The sequence below is a fragment of the Macaca fascicularis genome, chromosome 17 (assembly GCF_037993035.2).
Source record: "Macaca fascicularis isolate 582-1 chromosome 17, T2T-MFA8v1.1".
NCBI classification, from domain to species: domain Eukaryota; kingdom Metazoa; phylum Chordata; class Mammalia; order Primates; family Cercopithecidae; genus Macaca; species Macaca fascicularis.
This window is the reverse complement of record NC_088391.1, coordinates 2,082,376-2,105,094: the sequence shown is the minus strand read 5'-3', so window position 1 is coordinate 2,105,094 and position 22,719 is coordinate 2,082,376. Positions and strand designations below refer to the sequence as shown.

At 45.5% G+C, this 22,719-nt stretch overlaps 1 protein-coding gene across 1 annotated transcript in view; it reads right to left on the bottom strand.

Annotated features, from left to right (window-relative positions):
- The window catches only part of TPTE2 (transmembrane phosphoinositide 3-phosphatase and tensin homolog 2), a 151,019-nt gene that overhangs the window by 115,712 nt on the left and 12,588 nt on the right, over nt 1-22,719 (bottom strand). Inside the window, 5 exon segments of the mRNA XM_065532949.2 lie at nt 5,978-6,128; nt 7,759-7,917; nt 15,335-15,515; nt 17,374-18,089; nt 21,991-22,307. The gene's annotated coding sequence lies outside the window, so the exon portion shown is untranslated.

Genomic DNA, 22,719 nt, shown 5'->3' with positions numbered 1-22,719 from the left:
TCAGCACTCATGTAAAAAGGAGTAGGAGGTGACTTTGTACACAAACTGTCCAGTGTTTGGCTTCCAGTTTCCCTCTTGTGGGTAACTATTCTAGGTATGACTCCTTGAGCATGAAATGAGGGGTAGATAGAACAGCACAGCGTTGGGCTAACAAGAATTAGTGTGTAGACTGGGTGCAGTGGCTCACACCTGTAGTCCCAGCACTTTGGGAGGCCAAGGCAGGAGGATCACCTGTGGTCAGGAGTTCAAGACCAGCCTGGCCAACATGGTGAAACCCCATCTCTATTAAACATACTATTAGCTCTCTATTAAAAATACAAACATTAGGCCGGGTGTGGTGGCTCACGCCTGTAATCCCAGCACTTTGGGAGGCTGAGCGGGTGGATCACGGGGTCAGGAGTTCAAGACGAGCCTGGCCAAGATGCTGAAACCCTGTCTCTACTAAAAATAAAAAAAAACCTAGCCTGGCGTGGTGGCAGGTGCCTGTAATCCCAGCCACTCGAGAGGCTGAGGCAGAGAACTGATTGAACCCGGGAGGCGGAGCTTGCAGTGAGCCCAGATGGCGCCACTATACTCCAGCCTGGGGAACAGAGCGAGAATCATCAAAAAAAAAAAAAAAAAAAAAAAAAAACAAAAATTACCTGGGCGTGGTGGCAGGTGCCTGTAATCCCAGCTACTTGGGAGGCTGGGGCAGGAGAATCACCTGAACCCAGGAGGCGGAGGTTGCAGTGAGCCGAGATTGTGCCATTGCACTCCAGCCTGGGCAACAAGACTAAAACTCCATCTCCAAAAAAAAAAAAAAAAAAAAATTAATGTTAAAAAGTTTTCTGCTGAATATCTGTTCTGTTCTTAATATAGTTATTCTGTGCAACATATAACCTGTACTACCATTTTTTCTTTATCTATTTGTGGAAATGAGCTCAATAAAATGTGAAATATACGTTAGTTTGCTTTAGATGCAAAGATTAGCTGTTTTTTGCTTAACTGTATCATAACCAAAAAAGTCTATGCCTTGATAATACAATATGAAAAAGTTCACATATGTACATGGGTACATTCCTTCATTAAAGTTTTTCCTTAATTCTATCTCAATGTGTCTTTACAACGGATACAACTCATCTTTACAACAAAAGTCAGAAAGGACAAAGCAGAATGAGTTCATTTTACAGCACTTTAGGTTTTCTGAAATGTTCCTTTAGGACTTAAAGGACATCATTGAAATGTTGCTTTCCATAGTCTGCAGGATCTATTTGAAGCTCTCGTTCTTCATCATCTTGGATGTCTTCCGATCCACCATCACCAACTTCTTCCTCATTGTAAGCCAGCTCAGCCTGCTCGTCTGCCTCATACTCACCTACGTTACCATCATCCCCATCATAATCCGCCAGTTTAGGGCCATGCTGCAGATCAACAGGGGATTCATTCTCATCAAAGAATCGGCTTTGCTTCAATTTATGGAAATCACTGACTCTATCCTTGCTAGCTCGCTTTAGTGTATCTGTTTGAATTCTGGGTTCACTGTCCGAGTTTGAGCCTGGAATTCAATGCTGAAGAGGACTGGGAGGCTTCTGTTTTGAAGTACCAGGGTTTCCACTGTGGTTTACGTGTGAATCTGGAGGCATATTTGGGGAGAGAGGTTGTCCAGTTGGAAGCTGGGAGATGGCTTGATGACTTCCATGTTGAGAAACTGAAATAGGAGGCTTTCTTAAAGCAGAGGGAAGATCATCAGCTTTTGCTAGGTCATTCTCTTCTATTCCAGGCATCCCTGCATCACCACCTCTTTTGATTTGTTCTTTCCCATGTAGAATATGATTGCTTGAGGGTTCTTCATTCTTATCTGCAACATTCTCAGCTACTTTTGGAATATTTTTAGGTACTACTTGATTGTTTATACCCAATTCTTTTCTGTCATTTGATTGAATCTTGTGGGCCTCTTGCTTTTGTTCCTGTAAAAACTGGTCTGCTAACTTTTTAATGTTTTCTTCATGCTGTGCTCTCATTTCCTTGATCTGCTGTTCACACTGAAAACTTTCATATTCTAACCTCTTCACAAGGTAAGTATTGTTCTTCCTATAGTCCTGAAGTTGGTCTTCTTGTGGAAGAAACTCCTGAGGAAGCTCAGCAAGGTGCTCCTTTAAATGAGGTATGTCTGCCATCTGATATGATATGTTGTTCTATAGTTTAACCTTGTCATCCTCGCATCTCTTCCCCAGGCCCTCTCTGACCTGCGGCCGGCTGCTGAGGCGGCCGCAGTCGGCCTCCTTCTGGTGATCTGTTTCTTGTGCGTGTCCACCAACAGCAAGAGGTCCCAACTGCGCTTTTCCAGCCGCCCGCGGGCCACTTCGGTGCGCGGGACCTGGCCCTGCAGCTCGGCCTCCTCCTCCTGAAGCAGGACGTGGCAGAAGAGACGTTCCAGTAGTTGAAGGCGAGGGACGACGATCACTACCAGCAGCACCACCAGCACCAGAGAACGCAGGCCGCTTGGCCCCGAGACCCACCATGAGGCCAAATCGGGCTGTCCCCGAGGGGCCTCGCCGCAGACACCTGCAGGCAGAAGCCCAGGCCTCGGCTGCAGTTGCCCCGGGGACACGGCCCCAGGGCCGGCCGGGGGAGGAGGCGGGCTTATCGGTCTCCGGCGAGCCGGGGAAGGGGGTGGGGACGTAAGCCGCAGGTCCCTCGCCGCCCGCTCCTCAAATCAGGCCAAAACGCGTTCCTGAGGCTTTGAACCCCACCCTGAACCTGCCCAAGGGAACAGGGAGAACGCAGCTGCCCGCATCCCGAACCCAACACCTCCGATAGTGTTATTCTTAACAAACCGGTTTCAGATGTGTCTTTAGTAACTGCCGTCAGGTCAAAAATATTAACTCTTTTCCCCGTGAATATATTTTCCCTAAGTCTAAAAAAAAACAAAACATTTTAATGAATATATTTTAAACTGTCAACAAAAATTATGAGAAGATATCTTAAGTGAAATATTCCATGTAGAAATTAAAAATAATTCCACTGACCCACATCAAAAATCTTAGCTAAATTGCCACATTTTTAGGACTGATAAACTAAAAACAGAAATGTGCACTTGAAGTTTTGCTTCATACTACAACAAATCGGTTAAAGCAATTTAATTTCCAAAATACCTAATTGAAAAGATTAGCTTAATTTGCCATAATTTTTATTTTTTCCCATTTATATTAAGGTTTTAAAAACTCCATATTGTGAAAAACTATAAAACTATCCTAAATTAGAAGCTGTTAAAGTCAACGTTTGTCTTTAAGGGCAGAAAACACTGCAATGTTTAATTATAAATCATAATTATAAAAAATTGCATAGGTAAATCACAACATTCTCTTTCATAAAGCAATCATTCTGTAATTTAAAAATAATTATTAACTTTCTTTACATGACTATTTTTAATTAGCTATTGAAGTTAATATCAGAGAGTTAATAGGTGACATTTTCTTGCACATTTGATAACCTACTGCTTTATGCATCAATTCATATATTTACTTGAATAAATTTACTGGCAGGTTAAAATCCAGTTTATGAACTGGAGGGTTGGCCAGGCAAGGTGGCTCACGCCTGTAATCCCAGCACTTTGTGAGGCCAAGGTGGGTGGATCACCTGAGGTCAGGAGTTCGAGACCAGCCTGGCCAACATGGTAAAACGCCGTCTCTACTAAAAATCCAAAACAATTAGCCGGATGTGACGGCGGATGCCTGTAATTCCAGCTGCTCAGGAGGCTGAGGCAAGAGAATCCCTTGAACCCAGGAGGCAGAGGTTGCAGCGAGCTGAGATTGTGCCGCTTCACTCCAGGCTGGGCAGTAAGAGAGAGACACCGTCTCAAAAAATAAAAATAAAAAATAAAATGAAGTGGGGGGTTAGTTTTAAAAATAATTTTGAGGCCGGGCGTGGTGGCTCATGCTGTAATTCCAGCACTTTGGGAGGCCAAAGCGGGTGGATCATGAGATCAGGAGTTCAAGACCAGCCTGGCCAGCATGGTGAAACCCTGTCTCTACTAAAAACACACAAAAAATTAACTGGGCATGGTGGCGCATGCCTGTAATCCCAGCCACTTGGGAGGCTGAGTCCCAGCTACTTAGGAGGCTGAGGCAGGAGAATTGCTTGACCCCAGGAGGTGGAATTTGCAGTGAGATCATGCCACCGCACTCCAACCTGGGCAACAGAGCAAGACTCCATCTAAAAGAAACAAACAAAAAATTTGAATTCTTGTTTTTTTAATAAAATTACTTCTCTCTAGTAAACAGAAATAACTGGAAAAAATGCAAATACCATATGAATGTTAAATAATGTGATCTCAAATCATATAATCTTTCTTCTAGCTGGTTCCCAAGTTATTTACAAACAAAGACTTTTATGCTCCACAACTCTCTTCACTGCCTGGCCTTCTTCTCCCTCAACCGCACGTCTGGCAAATAGGATGGTGGATTAAAGCAAGTCACAGCAGAGGGCGAATGCCGTGGTAAAGTATTGAATCTCAAAAGAGTAATGTACTATAAAGAAAGGGAATGGACATTTGCTGAGCACCTACTATGTACCAGATCTATTCCTCAAGAAAACCATTTAAGCTCGGTTTCAGTTTCAGCATTTTATAGCTGGGGAAACACGTTGATGGAAGTTATAAAAGGTGCCCAGTCACAGAATAGTCAGTGGCAGTGCCAACATTCTGAGGCAGGCCAGTGTGAACTGTCAACCTCCAACAGAAGGAATCAGCCCAGGCCTGGGTTGCCTGGGGGTGTCACCCCAGATCCTGCCCCAGTCATAGCAGGGCAAACAACTTGACGTCTCATCATTTTTCCCCTTACTCCCCTCTAGCTGGCTTTTTAACACATTGAAGGCACAGAAATCCCTTTCCTACTTTAGCTTCTAATTTTAACAATATTAAATATCAAATCTAATATTAAAAATCAAATTATAATGCACCATCCTAATGCAGTTGCACAGAATCATGTCCAAGATGAATGATTCCGTTAAATATTCTCGAGGATTAACTGATTCAGTTAAATATTCTTAAGTAAAACTCCAGGAAGACCTCTCCTTTATTCAATAATATGTAACAGATGCTAAATCACTTTAAATTAGCAATTCAAATAATCTTCCACAGTCACCATAACCTCTTGAACTTCCGGTGTTAACTGCTGACCACCTTTTCCAACTTTCTTGTATAAATCAGTAATGTAACACCTGGAAGGAGTTAACTCAAGTTTCTGATTTCACTTAAAACGAATCCACAGAATACATAATGCAGTGAAAACACTGCAGCTGAGAGCATATCTGCTGTAAAGACAAGTTAATTTTTGTCAGACCATGCCCAATACCTGCTTCCTCCTTCCCAGCTATCACTTTCAGGGTTTAAAGGTGAGAAAGAACAGTAACTTCATACAAATACAGAACAACTTTAGATTCTAAAATAACTTTGTAAGGCATGGCTCAGCATCTTTAAGAACTTCAAATCAGTAAATTCAAATGGCCACAAGTAATCTACCACTTTAAGGTATCACATAAACTTTTTTCCCTCTTGCCTTTCCTTCTTTTCATTGATGGTGGGTCATTTCTCTAAGGTACACCAAAAGATAAGCATGTATTGAGATATAAAGGGGATATGAATACACAGTATTAGACACTGATATTCAAATGAAAAATAATGTTTCTCACAAAACACTTCTTTGTTCAGAATTGAGTCAGTTCCTCTTATTCTAAATCAAAGGACCCCTGTTCATCGTGGGTAGATGTGAAGCATAGCCCATTTTGATTTAAGGTATGGAAAACTGCAGGACTGACTAAATCCAGCACACGGTTCCCTCTCTAGGAAGTGGTATACAGAGAGTAAGAGCACAGATGTAAATACATTCATAATGCTCAGATATCCAACAGCAATAATACACGCAATAAGGTAAAAGTTTACAGTTAAGGTAAAAACAAACGACACAAACAAAACCCAGCAGATTACAAAGCCTGATACCTTTTTGTAAGATCAGCAGTCTTCTCCTGACCAGGATAATTGTCATAGCCTTCCTCAAACTGAATCTGATGCTCTGGTCTTGAACGAACTCTACCGAACTCTATCTGTAGCAGATCTGGCAACATTCATATCTGACATGATGTTACTGAAACTGAAATAATAAAAAGTGTATTAGAAATCTTAGCTACAGGCCGGGCGCGGTGGCTCAAGCCTGTAATCCCAGCACTTTGGGAGGCCGAGATGGGCGGATCACGAGGTCAGGAGATCGAGAGACGATCCCGGCTAACACGGTGAAACCCTGTCTCTACTAAAAAATACAAAAAAATAGCCGGGCGAGGTGGCGGGCGCCTGTGGTCCCAGCTACTCGGGAGGCTGAGGCAGGAGAATGGCGTAAACCCGGGAGGCGGAGCTTGCAGTGGGCTGAGATCCGGCCACTGCACTCCAGCCTGGGTGACAGAGCAAGACTCTGTCTCAAAAAAAAAAAAAAAAAAAAGAAATCTTAGCTACAGAACAGTAAAAACTTTCTTCAACAGAAGACTGATATCATTTAATGCTTATTTCATTTTTATGTACTAATTATACAGCATAAAAAATGTTTAAATAAAAAATGTCACCTATTAACATTCACATAACACAGAACATTACAATTCATGTTTACTTTCATCTTTTAATTTAAAGATGTTTTTCAGAAATATTCATTGAAATCATAAGTGTCTCATGAAAAGTTATTCAGAGAAAATGATAGGAAAGTAAAATCAGTATCTGTATACCTATCATCTACATTCGATAACTAAATTAAAACCAAGAGTTAGCCATATCTATTTGCTGCTTTGTATTTATTCAAACACAAACAAAATGAGTCACTGAACTGACAGTCCAGATGTCTATGTCTTCCTTTTTAAAAAAATTACTATTTATTTTAGAGATAGGGTCTCACTCTATCGCCCAGGCTGGAGTGCAGTGGTGAGATCACAGCTCAGTGCAGCTTCAAACCCTGGACTTAAGTGATCCTCCTGCTTCAGCCTCCAAAGTAGTTAGAACTACAGGCACAAGCCACCGTGCCCAGCTAATTTTTTTATGTTTTGTAGAGATGGGGTCTTGCTTTGTTGCCCAGGATGATCTCAAATTCCTAGACTCAAGTGATCCTCTCGCCTCAGCCTCCCAAAGTGCTGGGATCATGGGCATGAGCCAGCGCATATGGCCATTTCTTTTCACTTCTTGAAATAAACCTGGTACACACATGCTCATTGAGAACACCTGGTTCAGATCACTCTACAAAATAAAGCTGTGTTACCATGTACTATAAAGTAGGCAGCAAGTAGTATAACATCGCATAAAATAATGAGAGACGAAGAGAATACGTGGAAAGATATCAGCTGAAATATAAGAATAGGAGGAAAAAGAGAAGGAAACAGACCTGAAGATTACCATACTGTGCATAAAACAAGCTATTTAACTGAAAAAAAAAATACTTTTCTCAGAGAAGCTACCTTATTCTGTTATTTATTTGTAATAACATTACTGAATTTACCATTTCTATTTTCATGGACGAGAAACTGTAACTGCCTAAAAGGAAACTTCATTCAGTTGGTTTCTTAAAAACGATAGTCATACTTATGTCTTAAGTTTTTTTAAAAAATTGAATTGCTAAAATTATGCCATACATTTTATATACAAATTCCATGTATGTGGTATATACTACGTGCATTACCCACTAGCCACATGAAAATGGCCATTTTGAGATACAAACATTACTGACCTAAAGGTTTAGATTCACTCACCTAATTTTAGGTCGCTCTGCATCTCTCTGTGCCCTTGACGCTTCCTCATGCTGCTGGAGCTGCCTCAGCAGCTCTGACTTGGTGGTTTCCTTGTCAAAAGGGAGAGAATCTGCCACAGCAGATGCAGCTGCCACCAACTCAGGACTCAGGGGCTCAGTTCTGAAAAAGAAAATGGAAAACAAATGAGAAATAAAAAAGAGAGATTGGCCAGGTGCGGTGGCTCACACCTGTAATCCCAGCACTTTGGGCAGCCGAGGCAGGTGGATCACTTGAGGTCAGGAGTTCGAGACCAGCCTGGCCAACATGGTGAAACCTCATTTCTACTAAAAATACAAAAATTAGCTGGGTGTGGTAATATGCACCTGTAGTGACAGCTACTCACTTGGGAGGCTGAGGCAAGAGAATTGCCTGAACCCAGGAGGTGGAAGTTGCAGTTAACCAAGATCATGCCACTGCACTATAGCCTGGGAGACAGAGCGAGACTCCATCTCAAAAAAAAGAAAGACAGAGAGAGAAAGAGAGGAAGGAAGGAAGGAAGGAAGGAAGGAAGGAAGGAAGGGAGGGAGGGAGGGAGGGAGGGAGGGAGGGAGGGAGGGAGGGAGGGAGGGAAAGAAGGAGAGAGATTGCTTATTATGCCATTAGTTCATTAGTTTAGTGACAGGTAAAGTGATTTTGGGGGGAAAACTTTGGTGTTCAAAAAAGTATTCAATTCAATTTCTGGCAAAAGCAAGAATTCTCAACTATTAGGTACCCATTTTATATAAACTTTGAAATAAACTCTGAAAGGTTAAATGTTAAAATTAATGGATATTTGCTGAAGTACAACACTTACTCAGAACAATATATTAAGGTGGAGGGGTGAGGGACAGATCAGCCTCAAAAATTATAAATTAGTGGAATTTTTAATGAAATGCTATTGTATTTTAAAAGCAATATATATTGCAAGCAAATATAAAGGCAGGTTAACCAGTTCACAGAAGCTTTACTGGAAGTAACCTAAAGGTCTATCACTAGAATAGAAGAACAAATTGTGATATATCCAGACAATGGAAGAGTGCTCAGCTCATGCCAACATGAATGACTTTCATAAACATTAGATCAAGTGAAAGAAGCTGGAAACAAAGAATATAAAATACAAACATTAGGCCGGGCGCGGTGGCTCAAGCCTGTAATCCCAGCACTTTGGGAGGCCGAGACGGGCGGATCACGAGGTCAGGAGATTGAGACCATCCTGGCTAACACGGTGAAACCCCGTCTCTACTAAAAAATACAAAAAACTAGCCGGGCGAAGTGGCGGGCGCCTGTAGTCCCAGCTACTTGGGAGGCTGAGGCAGGAGAATGGCGTGAACCCGGGAGGCGGAGCTTGCAGTGAGCTGAGATCCGGCCACTGCACTCCAGCCTGGGCGACAGAGCATGACTCCGTCTCAAAAATAAAATAAAATAAAATAAAATAAAATAAAATAAAATAAAATAAAATACAAACATTAGCCGGGCGTGGTGGCACATGCGTGTAATCCCAGCTACTCCGGAGACGTGAGAATTGCTTGAACCTAGGAGATGGAGGTTGCAGCAAGCCGACATTGTACCACTGCACTCCAGTCTGGGCGACAGAGCTAGACTCTCTCTTAAAAAAAAAAAAAAAAAAATAGGCCAGGCACGGTGGCTCAAGCCTGTAATCCCAGCACTTTGGGAGGCCGAGACGGGCGGATCACAAGGTCAGGAGATCGAGACCATCCTGGCTAATACGGTGAAACCCCGTTTCTACTAAAAAATACAAAAAACTAGCTGGGCGAGGTGGCAGGCGCCTGTAGTCCCAGCTACTCGGGAGGCTGAGGCAGGAGAATGGCGTAAACCCAGGAGTCAGAGCTTGCAGTGAGCTGAGATCTGGCCACTGCACTCCAGCCTGGGCGACAGAGCGAGACTCCGTCTCAAAGAAAAATAAATAAATAAAAATAAAAAAATAAAAATAAATAAATAAATAAATAAAATTCTGTATGATTCCTTTTATATCAAGTTCCAGAACAGGCAACATTAATCTGAGGTGAAAAAAACAAAAAGATCAAAACAGCAACTGCCTCAGGACAGATGGCTATTGACTGGGAAGGTGAAAATGAAAAACATAGTGTCTTGGTAAGTGTGTGGCTTATCCGGTTGTCAAAATCCTACAGCTGAGATTTGTACACTTTAATATATGTACATTTTACCTGAAAAAAAAAAGAACCATAAATCATTATCAAGTAGGAGACAGAAACTGGGTGAAGGCATAGATGATACAAGAATGGCAAAATGTTGATCACTGCTGAAGTTGGGCAATGGTAGAAAGGGATTATATCATTTTATGTTCTTTGCATATGTTTCAAATTTTTCATAAGAAAAAGCTTTTAGCTGGGCACAGTGGCTCACACCTATAATCCCAGCACTTCGGGAGGCCAAGGCAGGTGGATCACTTAAGGTCAAGAGTTTGAGACCATCCTGACTAACATGGTGAAACACCATCTCTACTAAAAAAAAAAAAAACAAATACAAAAAAATTAGCCAGGCGCGGTGGCACATGCCTGTGGTCCCAGCTACCTGGGAGGCTGAGGCAGGAGAATCACATGAACCTGGGAGGCAGAACTTGCAGTGAGCCGAGATGGCACCACTGCACTCCAGCCTGGGCGACAGAGTGAGACTTCAACTCAAAAAACAAAGAAGAAGAAGAATCACTGCATTTAAGTCCTAAATATGGTATCCCCATCAGGTACCCATAGTTCTCCTAGGCCAAATGCAATCAATCAATTAGGGGTCAATTTTGTCATGAAAATGTTGCCTACAATATAGCTGACATTCTACAGTTATCAAGTACCAGATGTATAATCAAAGCAGATTATACTTTCAGAAAATAGTGACAGCATTACTTCTGGTCCCATATGCTCTTCCAAAACATTGCCACATATCCATCGAGAGAGAATCTATCTTCCCTCCCTGAAAACCAGGGGAAACTTTGTGACTGCCTTGATGAATGGAACAAGATAGAAGTAACACACTGTGACTTCTGAGGCTAGATCAAATAATGTCATACAGCTTTCAGTTTGATCCCTCAAGACATTTGTCTGTGGAACCCAGCTACCAGGCAAGAAGCCCAGGTCACATAGAAAGGCCATGGGTAAGTGTATTGGCCAAGAGCCCGAAATAAAGCCTCAGCCAACAGCCAGTGTCAACCACTGGAAAAGGGCCTTCAGACAATTCCAGATCCCAGCCTTGAATCTACCTTAGCTAAAGATGAGCGGAGAAGACACAAGCTCTCCACTTGGGACCCTGGTTCCCAAACTGTGCCCTAAGGCACTCTGGGTCACCACAGGAAAATACAACCACGTCTGTCAGTAATTATGTGAACTAAGCAGTTCACAGGAACATTACAGCAGTCCATACATGCAGGGGTTGGGGGAGGTGGGGCCATGGGACACGGGCATTATTTCCAGGAACAGCTCTGCCCCACCCCCAGGATGGATGCACAAGCCCCTTATATAAAAAGGCAGAGTACCTGCATATAAGTAATGCACATCCTCCCAAATACTTTTAAATCATCTCTAGATTACTTATAATACCTAATTATGTAAGTAGTACCGTATTATAATACTGTATTTTTTCTTTTTTTATATTTTCAATCAGATGTTGGTTGAATCTGTGGATGCAGAACCAGTGCATACAGAGGGCCAATTGTATTTTGCCCCATTCCTATCAATGACATTCTATCTTTGTTAAGACGGGTTTCTCAGGAGTGGCTGTGATAAAAACAAATATCCCAGGAAAATCAATGTGGAACAGGGGTGAACACAGTACTGTCCCATCTTACTACAAGGCTAGGTCATTAAAAAGAAAATACAACTTTCTCTTGGCTCACTTTCTCTTGAGACACCTGCTCTGGAACCCAGTGACCGTGTAGTAAGAAAGCCCAGGCCACAAGGAAAGCCACATGTAGGTGTTTCTGCTAACAACCTCAGCTAAGGTCTCAGAGGACAGCCAGCATAAACTCCCAGACCTACGAGTGAGCAAATTTCATACGATTCCAGCCTCAGACTTCTAAGCCTTCCAACTGAGGCCCCAGACTTCATAGAGCACAGACCGGCCTTCCCCACTGTGTTCTAGCCAAATTGCTAACCCCACAGAATCTGTGAGCATAATGAATGCATGTTTTATGCCATTATGTTTGGGAGGTAGTGTAGCTATAATAACCATATCAATGAAGGTTCAAAATATAATACAAAGAAAGAAAAGCAGGCTCTGCATGAAGCAATGATGACAGTGCCTCATGAAGCAACGATCATAATTTACCTAGTCCTGTGCACTGGAGTCCTTGAAAAAGGGGGAGGGGAGGCAAAAATCATTAAAAGACACCTTTTGAAAACTCAAAACAGGCTGGGCGCGGTGGTTCACACCTGTAATCCCAGCACTTTGGGAAGGCAAGGTGGCCGGATCACAAGGTCAGGAAATGAAGACCATCGTGGCTAAACCAGGATTTCACGGTGAAAACTTGTCTCTACTAAAAATATAGAAAACTAGCTGGGCATGGTGGCAGGCACCTGTAGTCCCAGCTGTTTTGTTTAATTTAATTTAGGAGAGCTAAATAATTAAACATGAGGCCAAAGTACATAAGAAAGTGGCAGACTTTTATTGCAAATATGCGCACACTCTCGGGCGAGGTTCTCTGGTCCTCAGGTGTGGGGGGGCCAGGGAAGTCGCGCCGGCGCTCTCGGGTGAGGTTCTCTGGTCCACGAATGCGGGGGCCGAGGAAGTCACACTTTTATGCCTGGGAGCTGGAAGGGGAGGAGTTTGGGGCGTGTGTGTAGGAGTGGCTTCTTGAATTTCAGTGTCCCCGGCTTGACGTCACTCTGTGCATGGTCAGTTGATTTGGTTCTTTTCCCGGGCGTGGGAAAATCTGTGATGAAGAACCCGGAAACAACAGGGACTGCTCCATCTTGCTCACCTTCCTCCATCTTGTCCCTTCTCCCTCACCCAAACAGTCCAACTTCTTTTTTTTTTTTTTTTTTTTTTTTTTGAGACGGAGTCTCGCTCTGTCGCCCAGGCTGGAGTACAGTGGCTGGATCTCAGCTCACTGCAAGCTCCGCCTCCCGGGTTCACGCCATTCTCCTGCCTCAGCCTCCCGAGTAGCTGGGACTACAGGCGCCTGCCACCTCGCCCGGCTAGTTTTTTGTATTTTTTTAGTAGAGACGGGGTTTCATGGTGTTAGCCAGGATGGTCTCAATCTCCTGACCTCGTGATCCGCCCGTCTCGGCCTCCCAAAGTGCTGGGATTACAGGCTTGAGCCACCGCGCCCGGCCCCCAACTTCTTATTGATCATAAGAATTTAGGGCGCCGTGGTCTGTCTGGCTACTTCCTGCTGTTAAGGGGCGTAGTTAGGGTCTGAGGTTGGCAGTTGGGTGTAGGGATGCAGGAGCATTTGGTTGAAGGTGACTCGGGTGATCTCTTGGACCCTGGCTTGGAGAAATTTTATTAGAATGGGAGCAAGACATAACATCAGGCAGAGGATTAGTATGGGAATTAGGAATGGAAGCATCTGCTGTACTACAGGCAGCAGCCATACCGGTGGTCCGGGGGTTAAGGGGGTGTTAAATTGTTGAAGCTCCTTTTTGATCTTGTTTAATGTTTGGACGTTGGTGTCAACCAGGCCTGATTCATTTACGTAGCAGCAACACTCCTCCCCTAGGAAGAGGCATGTTCCTCCTCTTTCAGCAGTAAGAAGATCTAATGCCCGTCTATTTTGTGCTGCTACCTGGGCCACTGAGGTGATTTGACGTTGTAAAGAGGCTAAGCTTTCAGCTGAAGCCTCTATGGCTGCCTGGAGCTGAGTGGAGAGGGTCTGTGTGGATTGAATCGAGTGGGTGAGGGCCCCTGTTCCAAGTCCTGAGGCTACTAGGGACGATGCTATGGAAACCCCGATAACTAAGGGAAGAAAAACGGCCCACTTTTGGATGTTATTGCTGGGGCTGAGCTGGGAAGCTAGTTCAGACAATTCTCCTTCGCTATATAGGATTAAGCTAGGCACTAAAGATACCGGAACGCAAAGGGACTGGGTGATGGGGGTATGGTTAAGAGTTTTAGATAGAGTTTGGTTACACCAGAAGTAGCCGCCAACATGGGCCGTCTGGGTCCTGCTGGGAGCTTGTGCGCAATCACACCACGAAGAGTTTGGAGTAGAGTAGCAAAAAGGAAGGGTTTGACTCTGTGGATTACGGTATAATGGCACTTGAGGCGAGGATGTTGCTTGAGAGGAGCTGGTAGAGTCGGTGGTGATATTGAAAGCGGTTGGTAGCGGGACTGCCACTAAGGGAGCTTTTCCGAGTGCAGCGCGAAGGAAGCAGCGGGAGAGGTTCCTTACTCCAGCAGCCTGGGTTAAGTCAAGTCCCTGGTGAATAAGTGTTAGCCATGAGAATGGGTCCTCATTGTTAGGGGGGCTTGGGGGCTTAACAGCTTCTGTATTTTCTGTTCATGAGATTTTACAACTGAGGTTAAATTTTGTAAGGCCTGTACACTCTTAGGAAGATGTACTTGTTTACTCTTAGGGAGGGGTACTTGTTGCACGTATACTCTCTTTATTTGGAGGGTTGCGGTGGGATATGAGGACCAAGATGTTGCATATAGTCCACCTTTAACTCCCTGAGCCCACCGGGGGTCCCAGGGATCCTTAATATTAAGAATATATCCTCCTAATGTTCTATTTCTTACAAAAGGTCGATCATTGGGGGTGCAAATGCCATTTGCACACATTAAACCTATCTCATGCATGTTGCAATAGTTGTATGGACACCCCAGGTTGGTTTCTTGCCAGTAGTTCTTACAATTATATTCCGTTTGGTCGTACAAGAAACATATGACTGGGCGGTCGTAGTTGCCGACAGAACTCAGGTGAAAGTTAAGGAGGAGGGCAGCTTGGCAGCCCTGGGGGGAGCAATCTGCAGTACCTTGGGTTTGTGAGTAAGCCTGGTTGTCAGTAGACCAGGTTTCAGTTATAGAAAATCTCCATACAAATTTAGGATTAGTGAGGCTAGCAGGAATAATTAGAGTGAACCATAACAGTGGTAACAAAGGTGTAGAGGGTAAGTTCAACATTGCTGAAATCACAAAGGGCACGCTGCCAAGCTACGTCCTCTATGAGAGTAAAAAGTCGGGAAACCTACTGGTCGGGGGAAGGGTCGGGAAGGAAGGTTTCTAGAGGGTCTATGAGGGGAAATTCAGTTAAGTTGAGATGGAGAATAGTGAGAAAGCGGGAGAATTTGAGAAGGGTGTTGATCCTTGAGTAGAACCTGGTCACCTGGAGAAAGGGAGGGGAATAGATGTTTTGAGTTAGGTTAAGATGTCTCGTCCCAAGAGGGGGGTGGGACAAGAGGGCATGATAGGAAAGAGTGGGCAAAGCATGCATAGTCCAGGTAGTAATTTAACATTGGGGTCTGGCGAGGGTTAGACGGTTTACCATCTACCCCAACTACTGAGATAGTGGATGGCTGGCTAGGACCTCCATAGGTTGACAAAACAGAATAGGTAGCCTCCGTACTGATGAGAAAAGAAATTGGCTTACCTGCTATCTGTAGAGTTACCCTAGGCTCGGCGAGGGTGACCGGGGTCTCCGACTGTGGGCACCGTCAGTCGTCATCCAGGTGTAGGAGCTGGAAGGAGCCTTCCGGCCTTTGAGGAGAGGCACCACGTTGAGGAGCAATGCCTGCCCTGCTGGCGGGGCAATCAGACTTCCAGTGTCCTTCCTGTTGGCAGGTTGGGCACGGCGTGGTAGGCGGGCAAGGATTTGGACACCTTTTTGCCCAATGCCCAGTTGTGCCACACTTAAAGCATGGACCAGACAGAGTGGCCGGCTTGGCCTGGGGACACTGGTTTGCCCAGCGTACTGGGTCTCCACATTTATAGCAGGAGCCCTTAAGAGACTTATCTTTGGTTTTCCCTGCCGGCAAAGTGGGCAACGCGGGTTGGAGGGCAGCCACTAAAGCTCGTGCCTGAAGGGCGGCCTTCTGTTCTACTCTGGCTTCTCGAAGAGCCTCAACTCTTTCCTCTCTAGAGTTAAAAACTTTGAAAGCTAGCGTGACTAAGTCCTGAATGGGGGTTTGAGGTCCGTCCTCTGCCTTTCTTAATTTTTTCGGATTTCGGGGGCCAACTGGGAAATAAAATAAGTGGCAAGGACAGTAGCTCCTGCCGGAGAGGTGGGATCCAGTCGGGTGAATTGGACAAGTGCCTCTGTAAGGCGATTTAAAAAGGAGGCAGGATTTTCCTCTGAGTATTGAATAACCTCCTGTAACTTATTAAAATTTACCATTTTGTTAGAGGCTGCCTGCATGCCAGCTAAGAGGCATTGTATCATTAGGTCTCTTCTGCGATGCCCGGGTTGTTGAGGTTGGTAGTCCCACTCAGGATCTGTAAATGGGCCAGCTTGTTCACCTACTGGGCTGGCCAGGTCAGTTAAGTGTAACTGGTCTGCATGCTGCCTGGTGGCTGCAAGAATGCGCTCTCTTTCCTCTGGGTGAAGAGTGGAAGTAAGAATGACATGTAAGTCATGCCAGGTAAGGTCATATGCCTGGCCTAGGTATCGAAACTCTTTGGAATATTGGGTGGGATTGGCTGAGAAGTCGCCGAGTCGTTCTACAATTTTGGAAAGGTCAGCCAGGGAAAAGGGGACGTGGACTCTAACCATGCCCTCAGCTCCAGCAACTTCTCGGAGGGGGGCCAACAAACTAACAGGGGAGGTTGAAACAGACTCACCAGTCGGGTAGGTTGAGACCGGCTGACTGGTAGAGGGGGTTGGGGCAGGCTGACTGGTAGAGGGGGTTGGGGCAGGCTGACTGGTAGAGGGCTGACTAGTGGGGGCCGCTACCGCGGTCTTGGAGCGAGTGTGGGCGGAAATGGGAGAGGTAAGAGGAGTGGCTGAGGGAGGGGCGGTAGGAGCATAGGGAGGGGGTTGGTAGGTCGGGAGGGAGGTGCCCCACCGTAGGCCTCGTCTGAGATGGAGGTAGAATCTTCCTCTGCTTGTGGTGTGGGGGCCGAGGGCTGGGTTTTAGCTAACAAGACCTGGGCCATTGAACACTGGGCGCACAGGTCTGGGCGAGAGCGCAAGTCCGAAAAGCCTTGGACATAGATAATCTCTGACCACTTTCCAAGCCTTTGGCAGAAATTAGAGCGATCTAATAGAATGTTAGAGTCAAGTGTGCCGTCTGGTGGCCATTGAGACTGGTTGTGTAATTTATACTGCGGCCATGCCACAGTGGAGAGGAAAATTAGCCGCTTTCGTTTTAAATCTTGAGCTAAATGTAAGGCTTCCAAGTTTTGGAGGAGACACCCTAAGGGGGTGTTCCTAGGGATTTTGGATTGTGAGGTTCCCATTGTTTAACCACCAGAAATGGAAACCGACCTCACGCAGTGGCAAAGCGTCCTTTGCCGCTGCTAGAGACCGGGGGCTCCTGGAGCCACTAACGGAGAATTGAGGAACTTCAAGACGGACGTCTCCGGGTTGAAGACCTCACTGCGCCACAGGGTGGCTACATCCTTGGGCGTACGTACGACTCTAGGCCAAGGACATGGAAACGGACGGAGATGGTTAACAAAGGGAGTACTCACCGAAGAAGAAATTCTCAGAGAGGCACGAGTGGAAAGCTGGAACACTTGTTCGGTGTTGGTGGCTGGTTGGGTTGGGAGCCGGTTCGCTGGGGAGGAGGTTCCTCAGACCCCTAGGGGATGTTGAGGAAGGGTCTCCTCCCGGGTCGGGTTTTGGCACCAACTGTTTTGTTTAATTTAATTTAGGAGAGCTAAATAATTAAACGTGAGGCCAAAGTACAAAAGTGGCAGTCTTTTATTGCAAATATGTGCACACTCTTGGGTGAGGTTCTCTGGTCCTCAGGTGTGGGGGGCCAGGGAAGTCGCGCCAGCGCTCTCGAGTGAGGTTCCCCGGTCCACGAATGCGGGGGCTGAGGAAGTCACGCCGGCGCTTGCCAGCGGCGGACTTTTATGCCTGGGAGCTGGAAGGGGAGGAGTTTGGGGCGTGTGTGTAGGAGTGGCTTCTTGAATTTCGGTGTCCCCGGCTTGACGTCACTCTGCACATGCTCAGTTGATTTGGTTCTTCCCGGGCGCGGGAAAATCTGTGATGAAGAACCCGGAAACAACAGGGACTGCTCCATCTTGTTCACCTTCCTCCATCTTGTCCCTTCTCCCTCACCCAAACACCAGCTACTTGGGAGGCTGAGGCAGGAGAATGGCGTGAACCCGGGAGGCGGAGCTTGCAGTGAACAGACATCATGCCACTGTACTGCAGCCTGGGCAGCAGAGCAAGACTCTGTCTTTAAAAAAAAAAAAGACTCAAAACAAATATACCTCATTCACCAGTCTTTTGATGTAGGATCAAAGCCCCTTCTTTGAACATAGGCCCACCGATAGCAGTTCTAGGACACATCTTTTATATATATCACACCCATCCTCCAATATTTTCAATTTTGGTTTAAGTGGAAAAGTGGAGCAAGAATGTAAAAAAGCTTACAAAGCAATCTAAGCGTATGATCCTCCTGCATATGTATTTTTGCCTCACTCATGCCTAATTGGAAAGAAAAATTTTAAATGACCGTTACTGACTCTTTCCAAAGCATTCAATTCACTTTACCATTTATGTAATAGTTAATTAAATTATAATTATAATAAAGAGCATTATGAGTCATAAACAGATCTAGGGGCTTTAAAAATTCCATTCTTGATAAGTATTTATATATGTTTGTATTATTTATTTCCATATATTGATATATAACCGTTTTGTTTCTAAAAGCAGGAGGAGGAGGAAGTACCTATTATGGGTACTGATTATCTGAATTAGCTTACTTTACCACCCGATCATACTTTCTAGAGGTATTTTTGATATAATGTAGAAACCAAGAAGTTCCATTCAACTGAGTAACTTTTTGTAGAGACAGGGTTTCACCATGTTGCCCAGGCTGGTCTCAAACTCCTAGGCTCAAGAGATCCACCCACCTCCCAAAGTGCTGGGATTATAGGCAAGAGCCACCATACCTGGCCCATAGAAATTATCTATGCTCCTTGCTAAGACACAGATTATTTCCCACCAAAGAATTCTGATTCAGCAGCTTTGTCCAGGAGACACTCGAGAATTTGCATTTCTAATAAACTCCCAGGAGATGCTAATGCTGCTGGTCAGAGGACCACATTACAGTAGCTATGTACATTACTTAATCCTGGCCGGGTGCGGTGGCTCACGCCTGTAATCACAGCACTTTGGGAGGCCAAGGCGGGTGGATCACGAGGTCAGAAGATCGAGACCAGCCTGACTAACACGTGAAACCCCATCTCTACTAAAAATACACAAAAAAATTAGCCGGGGGTGGTGGCACATACCTGTAGTCCCAGCTACTCGGGAGGCTGAGACAAGAGAATGGTGTGGACCCGGGAGGCGGAGCTTGCAGTGAGCCGAGATGGCACCACTGCACTCCAGCCTGGGTGACAGAGGGAGACTCCATCTCAAAAAAAAAAAAAAAAAAAAAAAAGGCAACTTCGTAGATTAGGTATTAAAAATCTGAGCAAAATTCCGATTGTTTCTTTTAGAACAAATTGAGGCTGATGCTTGCACAGGGGAAGCATGGAGTGGAGAAATGTGGAAGGCTTGGGAGTGATGAGAGTTTGGAACAGCCCTTGTGAGGATAGGAGAGGAAGGGGCTCAAGGAAGACAAGACAAAGCATTAGGCCTGGGGCCAATGGCTCGAGGAGAGTACCAGGCGCCCTGCATGGTGGATTGTTCCCACGGGTTGATGGAGCACAGGGGGTTCAAAGGAACCGGTGCATGCTGTGGCTGGAGTTTATAAAAGGCTGATTCACTAAAGGTCACAGAGGGACATTTACACAAACATCCTGGCCCCAAGTCCAGTGCTCTTTCTAATCTATAACAGGGTCCTTCCTTTTTTTAAAATTATTTTATTTATTATTTATTTTTTTGAGACAGGGTCTTGCTCAGTCGCCCAGGCTGGACTGCAGTTGTTTGAACACGGCTCACTTCAGTTTCAAACTCCCAAGCTCAAGCGATCCTCCTGCCACAGTCTCCCCAGTAGGTGGGACTACAGCCGTGTGCCACCACACCAGGTTTAAAAAAAAAAAATTTTTTTTTAAAATTTTCAGTAGAGACAGGCTCACTGAAACTGCCTTTGCAAAAATTATAACCGAGAAGACTATGATGGTGAAAGAGATCTGACCTAACTGACTCCATCTTGCTTCTAACCTCCAAACTGTACCTGTTCTGGGTGTAGGCGGAGCTTGGAGAGGAGCTTATAGTTTAGTTTTGAAACAAAGACGATAACAACCCTTTCCCAAAAGAAACCCCCTTCCTGCCTGGGGACTACACTGCCTTGGTAGGACTAACAAATGAGCCACAAGATTACACATTATGGTTCAGGGGTCATGCAGCTGGAGGCTGCAAGATTCCAAACCTCCCCAAATTGCTTCTCGGGATGACATCACTGTTGTGAAACCTAAGATCAGTGCTTGAGATATTTTGCAGACCCTGGACTCGATGGATTCATCAGCTGGCACTACTCAGATTCATAAATTGGCTCATCTGGTTTTGTGGCCCCTGCCGAGGAACCGGCTCAGCACAAGAGAACAGTTTAGACTCCCTGTGATTTCACTTCCAACCTGACCAATTAACACTCTTACTGGCCCCCTACCCACCAAATTATCCCTAAAAACTCCAATCCCCGAATTCTTGGGGAGATTGATTTGAGTAATAATAAAACCCTGGTCTACTGTATAGCTGGCTCTGCGTGAATTAAACTCTTTCTCTGTTGCAGTTCCACAATCTCGATAAATTGGCTCAGTCAAGGCAGCAGGCAAGAAGAACCCATTGGGCAGTTACATTACTATGTTGCCCAGGTTGAACTCGAACTCTGGGCTCAAGCAGTCCTCCTGCCTCGGCCTCCCAACATGTTGGGATTACAGGCGTGAGCCACTGCACCCAGCCAAGTCTGTCCTTAATCTGGGTTCTTTTGGATCTCATTTTTTTTTTTTTTGAGACGGAGTCTCGCTCTGTCGCCCAGGCTGGAGTGCAGTGGCCAGATCTCAGCTCACTGCAAGCACCGCCTCCCGGGTTCACGCCATTCTCCTGCCTCAGCCTCCAGAGTAGCTGGGACTACAGGCGCCTGCCACCTCGCCCGGCTAGTTTTTTGTATTTTTAGTAGAGACGGGGTTTCACCGGGTTCACCAGGATGGTCTCGATCTCCTGACCTTGTGATCTGCCCGTCTCGGCCTCCCAAAGTGCTGGGATTACAGGCGTGAGCCACCGCGCCCGGCCCTCATTTTCTTAAAGCTGCAAAAGCCGCTGGACCAAGCGATACTGCCAGCCCCTCTAGGCTGCTGTAACTAGTTACGGCTCCTGGATCTGTTTCCAGTTCGTTATGTTCCCCATCACTTTGGACAAGTCATCCCAACTCCCTGGCTTGCTTCTGTACTCACTTATGGTCCAGAAGCTCGAGATCTACAGTGCTGATTCTGATGAGTGCCCATTTACATGGCACTCTGATCCCGGCATAACATCTCCTACAGCCTGGGAGGTCTATTCAGGTGTGCATTCCTGTTAAACACTAACACCAGTCAAATCACTTAAATAACATAGGTAATAATCCAACAGCGTGGCCGGGTGCAGTGGCTCACACCTGTAATCCCAGCACTTTGGGAGGCCAAGGCAGGTGGATCATCTGAGGTCAGAAGTTCAAGACCAGCCTGGCCAACATGGTGAAACCCCGTCCCTACTATAAAATACAAAATTAGCCGGGCTTGGTGGCGCATGCCTGTAATCCCAGCTACTCGGAAGGCTAAGGCAGGAGAATTGCTTGAACCCAGGAGCCAGAGGTTGCAGTGAGCTGAGGCCACACAATTTCACTCCAGCCCAGGTGACAAGAGTGAAACTCTGTCTCAAAAAAAGAAACAAGCAAAAAAAAAAAAAAAGAAAAGAAAAAGAAAAAAAAAAAGAATCCAACAGCACATCCAAACAAGGCTGAAAGTTATAAAAGAAAACTACACTGTGTGGACAGTTTGTGTGTGTGTGTGTTTTAGAGATGAGGTCCCTCTGTCTCCCAGGCTGGAGTGCAACGGTGCCATCATAGCTCACTGCAGCCTCCAATTCCTGGCCTCAAGCGATCCTCCCGCCTTGGCTTCCCAAGTAGCTGAGAGTAGAGGCATGTGTCGCCATACCCTGTTTTTTTTTCGTTTTTGTTCTTTTTCAGATGGAGTCTCCCTCTGTCGTCCAGGCTGGAGTGCAGTGGTGTAATCTCAGCTCATTGCAACCTCCAACTCCCGGGTTCAAGTGATTCTCCTGCCTCAGCCTCCCGAGTAGCTGGGGTTACAGGCACACGCCACCACGCTGGGCTAATTTTTGTAATTTTAGTAGAGACGAGTTTTCGCCATGTTGGCCAGGCTGACCTCAAACTCCAGACCTCAGGTGATCCGCCCACCTCAGCCTCCCACAGTGCTGGGATTACAGGCGTGAGCCACCGCGCCTGGTCCACACCCTGTTTAAGGAAGAAAATAGTGTTGAAAATGAAAATCAATACACAAAGGCTGAACCAAAGCTGTTTGTTATGTTGAGTGGCTGTCTCAAATAGACCAAGACCCTTCTGACCCTTTGCCTTAGGGCATTAAAGAAAATTACTCTGGGCAAACAACAGCTTCCTTGAATGCTTTCACTTGTTTAACAAAATGCCAGAGAACCACAGATATAACCTACAAGATCCGAGCCGACAGTGTTACAGTTTTCATCAGTGCACTTGCAGAAATCGCATCATATGGATTTCCTTGGGAGAGGGGGATTGGGAAATGACTTTTTTTTTTTTTCGAGATGGAGTCCCACTTTTTTGCCCAGGCTGGAGTGCAATGGTGCAATCTTGGCTCACTGCAACCTCCACCTCTCGGGTTCAAGTGATT